The 14,317-nt window shown below is 43.7% G+C and overlaps 1 protein-coding gene across 2 annotated transcripts in view; it reads right to left on the bottom strand.

The window, feature by feature from the left end:
- ROR1 (receptor tyrosine kinase like orphan receptor 1) overlaps positions 1–14,317 on the bottom strand; it is a 475,596-nt gene that overhangs the window by 333,757 nt on the left and 127,522 nt on the right. The gene's annotated exons all lie outside the window — the stretch shown is intronic.

Below are 14,317 nucleotides of genomic sequence, written 5' to 3'. Positions count from 1 at the left end.
ACAATGACATTTTCTCATTTTTCATATGAGACTATTAGCTATGTCTATGATTTCTGAATCCAGTTCCTCTTTTCTAATTTTAAATTACACTCTTATTTTCATCCTCTTCTTCCCAAGGCCCGGGCAGAATGTCAACAGGATGAACTTTTCCATGACGGTATAAACCTACAATCACATGAACTTTGCCATGACCCAGGTAACAGATCATAGATTATCTTGTGATAGCTTTTTCCATCCTCAACTTGACTAGTAACTTCACATTTTATTATTTTTAAATTTATATCCACTTCTACACATTGTTTGTCAAATGATACAAGGTTGTACATGTGTATCTTTCGTTTCATTATCATTGGCATTAGAAAGTTGGTTAGTTTACATACAGAGAAAGTTATAGGTATAAAGAAAACTAAAACAGCTCCTAACCCTATCAGAGAATTATCAAATCTTGTTAATATCTTGGGTGTCTTAGAAATAGCTGAAGATGTTAACAAATGGAAAAACATACCATGCTCATGGCTGGGAAGAATCAACATTGTTAAAATGTCCATACTACCCAAAGCAATCTACAGATTTAATGCAATCCCTATTAAAGCACCTCTGTCATACTTCAAATATCTGGAAAAATTAGTTCTTCATTTTATATGGAGATTTTTTTTTTTTTTGTCTCTTTTGGCCAGGGCTGGGTTTGAACCCGCCACCTCCGGCATATGGGACCAGCGCCCTACTCCTTGAGCCACAGGTGCCGCCCCCTTATATGGAGATTTTATTAAAAAAACCTCGAATAGCCAAAACATTACTCAGAAATAAAAACAAATCAGGAGGAATCACACTACCAGACTTCAAAGAATACTATAAATCTATCAGGGGTCGTCAAACTGCGGCTCACGGGCCACATGAGGCGGTGTGATTGTATTTGTTCCCGTTTTGTTTTTTTCCTTCAAAATAAGATATGTGCAGTGTGCATAGGAATTTGTTCATAGTTTGTTTGTTTTTTTAAACTATAGTCCAGCCCTCCAACGGTCTGAGGGACAGTGAACTGGCCCCCTGTTTAAAAAGTTTGAGGACCCCTGGATAGTGATCAAAACAACATGGTACTGGCCCAAAAATAGAAAGGTAGACGCATGGAACAGAATTGAAAAACAAGAGATGAACCCAGACACTTACTGTCATTTGATCTTTGATAAGCCTATCAAAAATATAAATTGGGGGAAAGATTCCCTATTTAACAAATGGTGCTGGGTGAATTGGCTGGCGACTTGCAGAAGACTGAAACTAGACCCACACCTTTCTCCTATAACAAAAATGGACTCTCACTGGATAAAAGACTGAAACTTAAGACATGAAACTACAAAAATTCTTAGAGAGAGTGTAGGGAAAACACTTGAAAAAATTGGCCTGGGAGAATACCTTATAAGGAGGAACCTCCCAGCAATTGAAGCAATACCAGAAATACATTACTGGGATCTGATCAAACTAAAAAACTTCTGCACTGCCAAGAGCACAGTAAGTAAAGCAAGTAGACAGCCCCCAGAATGGGAGAGGATTTCAGGCTGTTTCGACAAAGGTCTAATAACCAGAATCCACAGAGAACTCAAACTTATTAATAAGAAAAGAACAAGTGCTCCTATTTCATTGTGGGCAAGAGACATGAACAGAAGCTTCTCTGAAGAAGACAGGCGCACAGTCTACAGACACATGAAAAAATGCTCATCATCTTTAATCATCAGAGAAATGCAAACCAAAACCACTTTGAGATATCATCTAACTCCAGTAAGAGTAGCCCACATCACAAAATCCCAAAACTACAGATGTTGGTATGGATGTGGAGAAAAAGGAATACTTCTGCACTGGTGGTGGGAATGTAAACTAGTATGTTCCTTTTGGGAAGAAGTTTGAAGAACACTCAGGGATCTAAATGTAGACCTGCCGTTTGATTCTGCAATTCCTCTACTAGGTGTATATCCAAAAGACCAAAAATCACTTTGCAACAAAGATATTTGCACCAGACTGTTCACTGCAGCTCAATTCATAATTGCCATGTCATGGAAGAAGCCCAAGTGCCCATCGACCCATGAGTGGATTAATAAATTATGGTATATATATATATATACCATGGAATACTATGCAGCATTAAAAAAGATGGAGACTTTACCTCTTTTATGTTTACATGAATGGAGCTGGAAAATATTCTCCTTAGTCAAGTATCTCAGGAATGGAAATAAAAATCCAATGTACTCAATACTACTATGAAACCAATTTATAATCACACTTTTCATATGAAAAATGAATCACAACTACAGCCCAGAATGAAGGAGGAAAGGGGAGGGGGATGGGAGGGGAAAGCAGTGGTTTGATGGAGGGTAAGCGGTGGGACCTCACCTATGGAGCATATTGTAAGGGTACAAGTCAAATCTATTAAGTATAGAACACAAATGTCTTAACACAGTGATTAAGTAAATGAGGTGAAAGCTATGTCAATTAGTTGGATGTAAGCACTCCAATTTGTACAAATAATCAACACATTGAATCTCACAAAGGCATAAATGTATTCGTGAGCTATGTGTATATGACTTAATAAAAGGGGAAAAAAAAGGTAATTCACCCAGAAAAAAAAAGAAAAAGGAATAAAAGAAATACTGAGGAATAAAATATATACATATATTGGGTGTCTTAAGGTTAATAATGAGGCAGAGAATATGAATATATTTAAAAAATTAAAAAGCAAAATATTTTAAGAATCCTTTTAAATCCCTAAGTATGCATTTTACTTATTTGCAGACAGAGTTTTACTTTGTTGCCCTCGGTAGAGTGCTATGGTGTTACAGCTCACAGTAACCTCCAGCTCTTGGGCTTAAATGATTCTCTTGCCTCAGCCTCCCGAGTAGCTGGGACTACAGGTGCCTGCCACAACTCCTGGCTATTTTTTGTTGCAGTTTGGCCAGGGCCGGATTTGAACCTGCCACTCTTGGTATATGGGGCTGGCGCCCTACTCACTGAGCCACAGGTGCCACCCTAAGTATGCATTTTAAACCAACAGTCAGTTTGTTTCCACACTACCTGCCAGATTTAAGCTTTAGAGATTCCTAGTTCAAGTGCACCACTGAACCCAGGAAGCTGAGTGACTTGTTTTCCTGGCCAGAGAATGGCTCAGTCAAACTCTCGACCTGCCCCCTGCCCCCCGCCCCTGTCCCATGTTCTCTGCACTAGGACCAATTCCCCTCCACTATTCTCTTGCATCGGAAGCAATGATGCTAAGTAGGTGACATGAGACAGGACCCAGTGATGGTTCTTAGCAGCAGAAAGGACGAGGAGACCTGGCAACCAGGAGGCGGGATGCTGGGCAGGAGTGTGACGTCCCCCCAGGAGCCCCAAAGAACCAGTAAAGGGTCTGAGTAAACAGTCTGTACCTATCTGCTAGGGCTGCTAGAACAAAGAGCCACACGCTCAGTGGCTTACACGATAGAAACGTAGGTGCCAGCACAGTTGGTTTCTCCTGAGGCCTCTTTCCTTGGCTTACAAAGGAAAGGAAATCTCCCTCTTTCCTTCCTCCCTACCTTCCCTCCTCCTCCTGTTGCCCTGGGTAGAGTGTCATGGTGTTTTAGCTCACAGCAAACTCAAACCCCTGGGCTCAAAACGACCTTGCCCCAGCCTCCCAAGTAGCTGGACTACAGGCATGTGCCACAATGCCTGGCTAGTTTTTCTAATTTTTGGTAGAGAAGGTGTCTTCGTTGCTCAAACTGGTCTTGAACTCCTGAGCTCAAGCGGTCTGCCCGTCTCGGCCTCACGGAGTGCTAAGATTACAGGCACGAGCCACCACAGACGGCCATTACTTTACTGATTTTATTTATTTACTTATGTGTTTATCTGTGCAAGGTTAATATGGTTCCCAAAGTCAGACCTCTACCGAGGAGACACCAGACAGGTCCCTCTCGCCTTCCTCCTGCCCCACGCTCCAGCCCCATCGTTTCTATCTCCTTCCTGCTCTTCCCAGGCCCACAAGGCCTCAGTCTCATTGGAGTTTCTGGTTTAATCCGCCTGTGTTCCCTTTTGCATAAATGTGCATATACGTGTATGTGTTTCATTTTGTCAGTTTTTGTAAAGAAGCAGCATACTATAGATACATTTTTACACTTGAGAGTCTACAGAGATGGTTATGAGAAATGATGTGGTGGGAGAATGACAGGTGCATAGTGATAGAGGTGAGACCCAACCACTCGAGAGCCAGACCTTTCCTGGGAAAGGGTCCATGAAGGAGGCTGCGGGTGAGTAGCATCTTAAGAATGAGTGATGTGGCGTGGACAGGAGGGATTTTTCTAGACATTTATAGAGGAGAGGAGGAGAATAGCCAGTGAATGGCAGGGAAGGAACTAGGACTGGGTCAATAAGTCCCACCCCGGAGGCCATGGATGTCCAGCTGAAGAGTGAGAATCTTTAAGTAGGATTGTGACAAGACTGTGACAGGAAGCAAAACCTGAGTATTGGGTATTTTTTTCCTGTTTTATGAACTTCCAGGGGGAATTTAGAGAACATCTCAAGATTTGTTTTAAAGTGACAGCGTGCACCCATGTTCTAGAGGAGGAAACAGCGGTGGGTCAGTGTAGCTAGAAATAAGCACTCCCTTGACTCAGTCCCACACTTTTTCTCCAGACTTCCTCAGGGGCTACGGCAGCCTTGAATTTTTCAGGCCTGGCAGTTGTTTCTTTTGCCAGACTGTGTTTGAACCTTTCAATTTATTTACTCTCAAATCCCAGGATTCAATCAGATTTGCAGCAACTTTAAACAGCCTTCTGCGGGCTGCATTGTGACCCTCCCTCTTCCCTACAAATACATGTGTTGCAGGCCTAACTAACCCTGATACCTGAGAAAGTGACTCATTTGGAGATAGGGCAGTCAGAGAGGAAATGAAGTTAAAATGAGATCATGAGGTTGAGCCCTAACCTGCTATCACTGGTGTCTCCATAAGGAAAAGCAATTAGGGTACTCGGATTGGAAAGACTCTGTGGAAGATACTGGGGATGATGGCCATGGAAGCCAAGGAAAGAGGCCTCAGGAGAAACCAACTGTGCTGGCACCTACGTTTCTGTCGTGTAAGCCACTGAGCGTGTGGCTCTTTGTTCTAGCAGCCCTAGCAGATAGGTACAGACTGTTTACTCAGACCCTTTACTGGTTCTTTGGGGCTCCTGGGGGGACGTCACACTCCTGCCCAGCATCCCGCCTCCTGGTTGCCAGGTCTCCTCGTCCTTTCTGCTGCTAAGAACCCTCACTGGGTCCTGTCTCATGTCACCTACTTAGCATCATTGCTTCCGAGGCAAGAGAATAGTGGAGGGGAATTGGTCCTAGTGCAGAGAACATGGGACAGGGGCGGGGGGCGGGGGGCAGGTCGAGAGTTTGACTAAGCCATTCTCTGGCCAGGAAAACAAGTCACTCAGCTTCCTGGGTTCAGTGGTGCACTTGAACTAGGGATCTCTAAAGCTTAAATCCTGCACGTAATGTGGAAACAAACTGTTGGTTTAAAATGCATACTTAGGGGGCGGCGCCTGTGGCTCAAAGGAGTAGGGCACCAGAGGTGGTGGGTTCAAATTCGGCTCTGGCCAAAAACTGCAAAAAAAAAAAAAAATGCATACTTAGGGATTTAAAAGTATTCTTAAAATATTATGCTTTTTAATTTTTTTTAAAATTCTCAAATATTCCCTGCCTCACTATTGACCTTAAGACACCCAAATCTTATTAACAAGATTTGATAACTACCTGATAGGATTAAGAGCTGTTTTAATTTTCTTTACACCTATAAATCTCTCTCTATATAAACTAATCAACTTTCTAGTGCCAATGATAATGAAATGAAAGGTACACACATGCAAACTTATATCATTTGATATACAATGGGGAGGGAGGGAGGGAGAGGAGGAAGCTGTAGTGGGCACCTATAGTCCCAGTCTCTTGGGAGGCTGAGACAAGATGATTGCTTGAGCCCAAGAGTTTGAGGTTGCTGTGAGCTGTGACGCCATGGTACTGTACCAGGGGTGACAAAGTCCAGTTCCATATAGAAACTAGAAGAACTCTGTAAAACCCAAGCCAGCAGAGTAAGTGTCTGTACAGAGAGCAAAGAGCGTTCCCTTCCCTTCTCTGGTGTTAAATTCACTATTACTAGATTTTGGTCCTGGAAATACTGCTAATGTTTCCAGGTGCCAAATAAACCCATGTTGTTCTCAAATCTCAATCACATCTTTGATGGCAGTACTGTCCAATTCAGACCGATGACAGGCTCCATGAACAAGACACTGAGCCTTTTCGAATCTCAGTTCCCTCACCTATAAAATGGGCGTATTAACATCACTTTTCAAGAATTTCTTTTTTTTTTTGGTTTTTGGCCGGGGCTAGGTTTGAACCTGCCACCTCTGGCATATGGGACCGGCACCCTACTCCTTGAGCCACAGGTGATGCCCAAAAGACTTACAATTTTTTTTTTTTTTTTTGGTTTTTGGCCAGGGCTAGGTTTGAACCCGCCACCTCTGGCATATGGAACCGGCGCCCTACTCCTTGAGCCACAGGCACCGCCCTAGAATTTCTATAAAAATATGCATATTTACAAAGTGCAAAGGGTGGGGGTGAAATGTTAAAGGCACCAAAGGAAACAAGAGGGGAAAGACTCCACTGTGTACAGGGCAAGGCTGCAGCTCCCAGCACGCTGGCTGTGTGGCGGGGGCTGCAGGCACCTGGGTGCAGAGTGCTGTGTTTGCAGCTGCAGTCAGTCAAGTCACTGACAATGCAAATGGGCTCAGGCAGAGAAACTCAGTCAGAGGCAGAGCACACGCAACATTCCAGGGCCTGTGAGGCTGCCTGGTCCACACACCAGGCCTGAACCAGCTGTGGCCTGTGCCCAGTGATGGATGGAACAGGCCACATGATGACAGCTCTGCCCCTCCTGGGGCTCCCTGCTGGGTGGTGGACACTTCAGGACAGCTTCCATGGAGAAGCACGACTTTCCACATTTATTAACTTTACTTCTCCAGATGACAGGAAGATATTGTCATCCTCTGTTAGGGTGAGCAGAAGTAGAGAAGTTTTCGGTAAGACTAGGAAGGATGGGAACCAAAGAGTGAGGTCTCTGGAAGGACGTCTCTGCCGTGGCCAGGTCAGCCTTCCTCCCCAGCGAGCCCGGTGCCCAGGACTTACCCTGCCGTGTTCTTTCTCTTTCTGTCCTCTCTGTCCCTCCCCACTCCATCCCCCCTTCTCTCTCCTACTTCCTTTTCCCCTCCTTTCACCTTTTTTCAATACATATTTCTTTAATACCTGCCACCTGATAGACAAGTATTGTAGCAACTGTTCCTTCTTCTTCCGTTATTCTTGCCTTTTTCTACTCTTTCATTAAAAAAACTTTAAGTATCTGTTAGCGTGCCAGCTACCCAAAAGAAAAACTGTATTTTTATTTCCATTCAGAAAACATCTATTGACCTGCTGTGCTGTTCTGGGCACTGGGGGTATCAGAAATGAGTAAGAGCGAGCCTTAGCCCCGAAGGAACTCACAGGCACTGGGGAGACCCATATTCTAGCAGAGGTGGTGAGCTGTCCAAAGATTTCTGCACCCCTTTCAACATGCGGAGCTGCTGTTGGGAAGGAGCCAGCAAGGACCTACATTTCTTGTCCCGCCCCACGTTGTCTAAATGTTGCCAGGCAACAGAATGAGCTCTGGCCAAAGAGAACTTCCAGCTGACCCTCCCCACCACACTCCTCTCCTGTCTCCTGGCTGGGGATAGATGGTAAATTAAGGTCAACACAGAAGCCACAGGTTGAAGATGGCAGAACACCATCAGGCCGGGTCCCTGAATGACTGAAAATCAGGCTTTACATGAGCGAGAGATGCACTTTTATTGTAGTAAACCTGGGTTTCCACGGATCAGCCAGGACAGCCAGCACCTGCATTCTCTCACTCATAGACGCAACAGATCACTTCCAGACAGGCACTTCTAAGTGCCTTTCCATGGCAGACACTGTTCCAAGGACTTATCAGTGACCAAGAGAGACAAAGGTTTCTGCCTTCCTGATGCTGACATCCTGCTGGGGACCACGTTCCGAAAGAGGTGTTCAACTCATTGTTGAAGATGCAGCTCAAAGACTTGCTGAGCTTACATTTTAGGAAAAAAGAGTGGCGTTGCTGAGGAACGGGGGAACTATGCAAAAACAGTGAACACCCCCAGAACTCAGCCTCAGCTTCATGGCGTGAAAGAGCCCGTCTCCCCCTCTGTCTTCAGCCTCGGGTAAGGAGATGTGTCCTGACAAGCGTCGTGGCATTAGTCTGGCTGTTCTCAGAGCCTGGTACATCATCAAGTATTTCACAGGTGGCAATAAATGTCGGACAAAACCCAGTCTCATGCTTTAAAATGTGCAGAGCGTGCACATCTCCCTGTTTATCAAAGGTAACTCGGAGCGTGACATCTCCCTATTTATCAAAGGTTACTTAGGTTATCCATATCTTTCTATTTCATCAAAGATTTCTCTTTTTTTTTTTTTTTTTTTGAACAAAGTCTCACTCTGTCACCCCAGGTAGAGTGCTGTGGTGTCATAGCTCACAGCGACCTCCAACACTTGGGTTCAAGTGATCCTCTTGCCTCAGCCTTCCGAGCTGGGACTACAGGTGCCCACTAGAACGTGTGGCTAATTTTCTATTTTTAGTAGAGACAGGGGTAGTTTTTCTATTTTTAGTAGAGATGGGGTCTCACCCCCTCCACCTCCCAGGGTGGTGGGATCACAGGAGTGAGCTACCATGCCCAGCCTAGGTCACATGCTTTAAATACACAGAATTTAAATAGCACAGAATTCATTAAAAACATGAAAACTCACTAGAGAGAAAATGGTTGCCCCAGGGAAGGTGAATCAGCATCACAGAGGAATGTGGGAAAGGGCCACGCCAGGCCAAAGGGACGCAACAAAAGCAGCACCAGAGAGGAAAAATCCTGAGATCTGGAGTAGCCAGGAAATTTTTACAGAAAATACTGTTAATGATAACAGCTCAAATTTTTATGACCTGGTAGAGGTTACAAACCATTCCCACACCTATTACTTCACTTGACATTTTAAATAGCTCTTTGGGGTCGTTATTATTAACCTCAAGGAGATTAAGGGATTTACCCACGCTCAGCAGCTAATAATTAATAGAGAGTCAGAACTCGAACTCCGGTCTTTTTATTCTGCATGTAGAATAAGGCTCCAAGGTGAGGTGGGATGTGCAGAGGGTACACCAGGGCTTTGCAGAAGGCAGTGTCCCCAGCAGCAGAGGGCTCAATGTACCCACACCACTTAACTGGGCTCCCTCACAAGGAAAACAGGCAAGTCAGTTTCTCCCCCACCCCTTGTCCTCCAGTCACTACTGTTGTTTTGCCAACATCACCATCTCACCCTGATCACGTTATGAGGAACCAGAATCCAGGTCCTTGATGAGATGAGGAAGTACCACTTAAGTTCAAGTCAGTTTAAAAAACGAAGGGGAAGGGGCGGGGGAGTGTACGGACCAGGTATCATGGGACTCTTTCAGAATAAGGGAAGGACCCAGCACATACTTTGCAGAAGGTTTTAGGGAACATGGAATTCAAGTTATTGAACACAAACTACAAAGCACCCAGAGGGTTCACTGGCCAAATTTCCAGAAATGCCACCACAATTCCATTACAAAGACCCAATGAGCTATGTGCCAAAGACCCCATTTAAAAATTCCACCTGCTACAAAAAGAGCTATCAAAATAACTTCAGAAATATACATGTGAAACTTAGTAAATGTAGAATATAAATGTCTTAACACAATAACTAAGAAAATCCCAGGAAGGCTATGTTAACCAGTGTGATGAAAATATGTCAAATGGTCTATAAAACCAGCGTATGGTGCCCCATGATCGCATTAATGTACACAGCTATGATTTAATAAAAAAAAATAACTTCAGAAATAGAAGAAATAGACAATAGAAAAAGAAATACTTCAAAATCTTTCTACTTAAACTGGATATACCTGATATTAAAAATTGGAAAAAATATATTATTATAAAGGGGAAATTATAAACATAATTCACTTATAAATGAGGATGCAGTATCCTATTTCCTAACCAACATATTCTTCATATTTCTTCTTTTTCTATTGTCTATAAGATTTGGCATGATCTGTTTTTTGAAATTATCTTTTATTTTTATTTATAAATATTAGTTGTCTATTTTTTGAGACTTTGGGAAAAAATAAGTAGTTAATTGACGACTCCATACTGAACCTCAGAGTCAAAGCATTCTATAATAGACATACTCTTATTTGACAATGTGAATGTTACTTTCTTTGCATTACTATTATTATTATGGTTTAATACTTCGCTGCAGCAATCGTCTGATTTCTTTTCTGAATATATTTATCTTCGTTCATTCTTTACGAGGCTTTTGTTTCTAGTCCTTATCTTAAACATTGTTATTGTTGTTAAATTTTAAGCCTTTTTAATTTTGTGAAGGCAAAAAGTGGAAACCTAATAAACACACGTATATGTAAAAATAAAAAAAATAAACTTCAGAAAGAGTACATGTGTTATTTATTAGGATATTTCTTTTGATACCATGGTAGGAGTCCCTGAGGAGCTATGATGCAATACGACATCTGCTACACGGTGAGGGGATTGGCTGCTTGGGTTGAGGAACAAACACACTGTGAATGAAGGACTCGAGTGTGGGAGACCCCCACCAAGCACCCTGCAGGTGGAAGCATCATTACCGAGGAGACAAAGTCCATTGGTGACCTGTGAGCACCATTACTCCACAGAGGGCATCCAGAACTGGGCAGGGTCATAGCTCTGACTCACAGATGCCATCTCTAAGATAGTTCCAGATATTACTTCCCAAGTAAAAACAAGCCCATTATCCAATAAAATAAAAATTATAAGACAAACTAGAAAGAAAATTCATAGAGCACCTAGAATCAAGATGAAAAAAAATTCTAAAATTCTCCAACCATCTTCAAAAGAAGGTCTGTTTTAAAAAGGCTGAATGTTCAGAGCCAATTGTTTTAACTCTGAGACTTGATTCCTTTATGGTAAAACAAGAATGCAAATAGATTCACAAAGCACCTGAAAATTCACTAGCATCTCGAACAAGTCTGTGACTCGGTAACTTCAAGAAAGCTGATGATATATTGGTACCTGGTCAAGATGTGTGGTTCCCAGCTCTTGGTCTTTGCTGCTGCTGTCTGCCGGCCTAAACACACCCACACTCACCCTGACTCCATCTTACCTCCCTGTGCACCCACCTTGGTCAGCGGAAGTTTAAGGTTTCACCATCTTCTTCATAAGACTAAGTCATACAGTCGGTGCATTTTCTTAGGGAGTGTTAGCCTCTACCCAAAATTTCAAGTTCAGCAATATAGGCAACTGAAAGACAAAATTACATCCCACTCCCAAACAGAAACAATGAAGAAAATGCAGGTAACTGTCACTTGTATTTCTAAAGCAGAGACACAGTTCTGCATTGAAAGAAGAACACGAACTTATTAAAGAAAATGCTTGCATTTTTCTAAAGCAGAGTGACAGTTCTGCATTCAAAGAAGAACACGAGCTGACTACAAACATGTGATGCTCTGATTAGTAATTCCATGGTCTTCATCCGCCAACTTCCATGCTGGTGGATGCCATCTCTATCCTGAAAGATTAAGATCTCATCTAAAAAGCTTCATAAACTTCCCTGAGCTCTGGCCAAATCACACACTTCCATAAAATACAATCATGCATATGACTGCATCAGCATTGTGTGTTATCCAGTTGTGTTTTATAAAGGCCATTCTAAATGAGGATAATAACGGGATCTGAAGGTTCCTGTAATTCATGCAGGAGAACTGTCCTAAACTAAGGAGAAACAAATACTGTAGGATCTCCCACACTTCCACCAAAGATTTGAAGGGCCTTAGCCTCGTTGGCAAAAAAAAGAAAAGAGCACTAAGGCATCACCTCCGCCACAGAAAGGGCTTCACCTTCTGGCCAAGCAGATTCCAACCTGATGGGCAACTCAAATGAAAACCAGCTTTTTTTCTATTATTTGTAGCTATTATTTCTGTCTTTTCCACTCTGCCAACTGACAGTCCTGTGCCCTGAAGGAGGGATTATGCACAGGGCAGTGGTTTGGGCACACAAACATAAAAGAATTCTTTTTATCCCTCCTCTCTCGTATTTCTCTTACCCACCCAGCCCAAAAATCTCTTGTGCTTTGGGAGATGCATCCTGAACATGACTGTAACAAACATCATGTTCACAGAAAACCATCATGCAAACATAACACGCATGTGCTGCCTGAAGGGGATAGCAGGACGTGTGTCTGGACACGTGCACCTCTACACAGGATAAACGTCGCTACAGGCACAACACCGCACTGCCTTCAGCACCACCAAACTGCTTTTTCTTGTTAAGTTTTTAGCATACAGCAGTCCTGCCCCTCTTATCCACAGTTTCACTTTCTATGCTTTCAATTACTCACAGTCAACCATGGTCTCAGAATATGAATGGAAATTTTCAGAAACATACAACTTGTAAGTTTCAGATTGCACACTGTCCTGAGTAGCATGCTGAGATCCCCACTGTCCTGCTACGTCCTGTCTGGGACATGAATCATCCCTTTGTCCAATGTACCCATGCTAGGCTTTTGTTTTGTTTTGTTTGAGACACAGTCTCACTCTGTTGCCCTGGGTAGAATCCCATGGCGTCTCTACCAGCTTGCAGCAACTTCAAACTCTTGGGCTCAAGCAATTCTTCTGCCTCAGCACCCACCCACCACCCACCCCACCGCCAGTAGTTGGGACTACAGGCACTCGCCACAATGCTCAACTTTTTTTCTATCTTTAGTAGAGACCAGGTCTTACTTTTGCTCAAGCTAGTCTCCAAATCCTGAGCTCAAGGGATCCACCCATCATAGCCTCCCAGAGTGCTGGGGTTATAGGCACCAGCCACAGCGCCCACCTGTCCACACTGTTTGTAATCCCCACCAGTTAGTCTCTTAGTAGCCCTCTGGGTTATCAAATCAACTGTCTCACATCAAAGCACTTATGGTGAAGTAACCCTTTTTTACTTAAGAATGGTTCCATAGTAATGCTGACAATTTGGAGACTGCACAACAGAAGCGCTGGGTGCTCTAAGTGAAAAGGTGAAAGCTTTTGACTTAAGAAGGAAAGAAAAAGAAAAGCAGATGCTGAAGTTACAAAGATCTACAGTAAGGACTAATCTTCCTTCCATGAAACTGTGAAAAAGTAAACAGAAATTCACACTTAGCATATACAGAGTTAGTGTCACGTGTAATTTCAGCATTCACTGGGGGTCCTGAAAGACATTCCCTGCAGAAAAGGGGGGACTTCTGTACATCTCTCACCCACTTTGACTGGCACCATCCAGAGGTGGCCAACATTTCCGATGTCCTTAATTGACAGGAAAACCAGTGCTCCTTTTGCTTCCTAGAAACAATGAATTGATGCCTAGAAATTTACCAAAGGCAACCAGAAAAAGGAAAAAGTCCACAGGCAGTAAAACATAAAACGAAGAAACCATGAAAAACAAAAACCATTTAATCTAGACAACATGACATTTCACAAACAGACACTTAAAAAAAAAAATCGTCAAAAATCAGCCTCTTTTCTCTTCGCCTCAATATAAGCCATCACAGGCAAACTGCCTTTGGGGTCAAGTTTAACACGTCCTTTTCTCCACCTCTTTCGGCCCCGTCCATCTGTGCCCTTCCAGGATTCTCTTGTGCCTGCTGCTCTCTTCCACACTGTGCACACAGAGCTTCAGACACAGGCCAGGACTGGGAACGCTGCACAGGAAGCCTCTGGAGTCACTCTGGAAGCAGGAAGTACCACAGAAGTCTGAGGTTTCGCGCCTCACTGCCCTCTCCATACAGAATCCTCCCAGCGACACTGTGCCCAGAAAATGTTTACTACCTAAATGCACAGTCAATTGCTCCTCAGAGAAGCACGCCTGCCTCCGTAGACTGTGTCCACCACGGCAGAGATGGGGAGGCGTCCCCCTGCAGCTGATGCCACAGAAACGAATCCATGTGTACATGCGCCGTGCTGCTTCATGCTTACTCCTGCCAGGGGGTCCTTGGCAAAGGGGCCCAAACACATCCAGTGCCATTAGGTCTCTGATGAGCCTGGGGCAGGGTTGAGGAGGGCTGTGCCTCAGGGAAACCAGGCTGGCCACGAAGCCAGTCTCAGTGACGGCAGCTGCTGGTCTCTCCTGTCACCCATTACCCTTCCCTGTTCTGTTTCTGGACAACACAGGCTGCAAAGCTGGGAGTGCCTTGAGTCCTACTTTGT

Source organism: Nycticebus coucang, chromosome 22, assembly GCF_027406575.1.
Source record: "Nycticebus coucang isolate mNycCou1 chromosome 22, mNycCou1.pri, whole genome shotgun sequence".
Taxonomy (NCBI): domain Eukaryota; kingdom Metazoa; phylum Chordata; class Mammalia; order Primates; family Lorisidae; genus Nycticebus; species Nycticebus coucang.
This window is presented reverse-complemented; position numbering and strand designations above follow the sequence as displayed.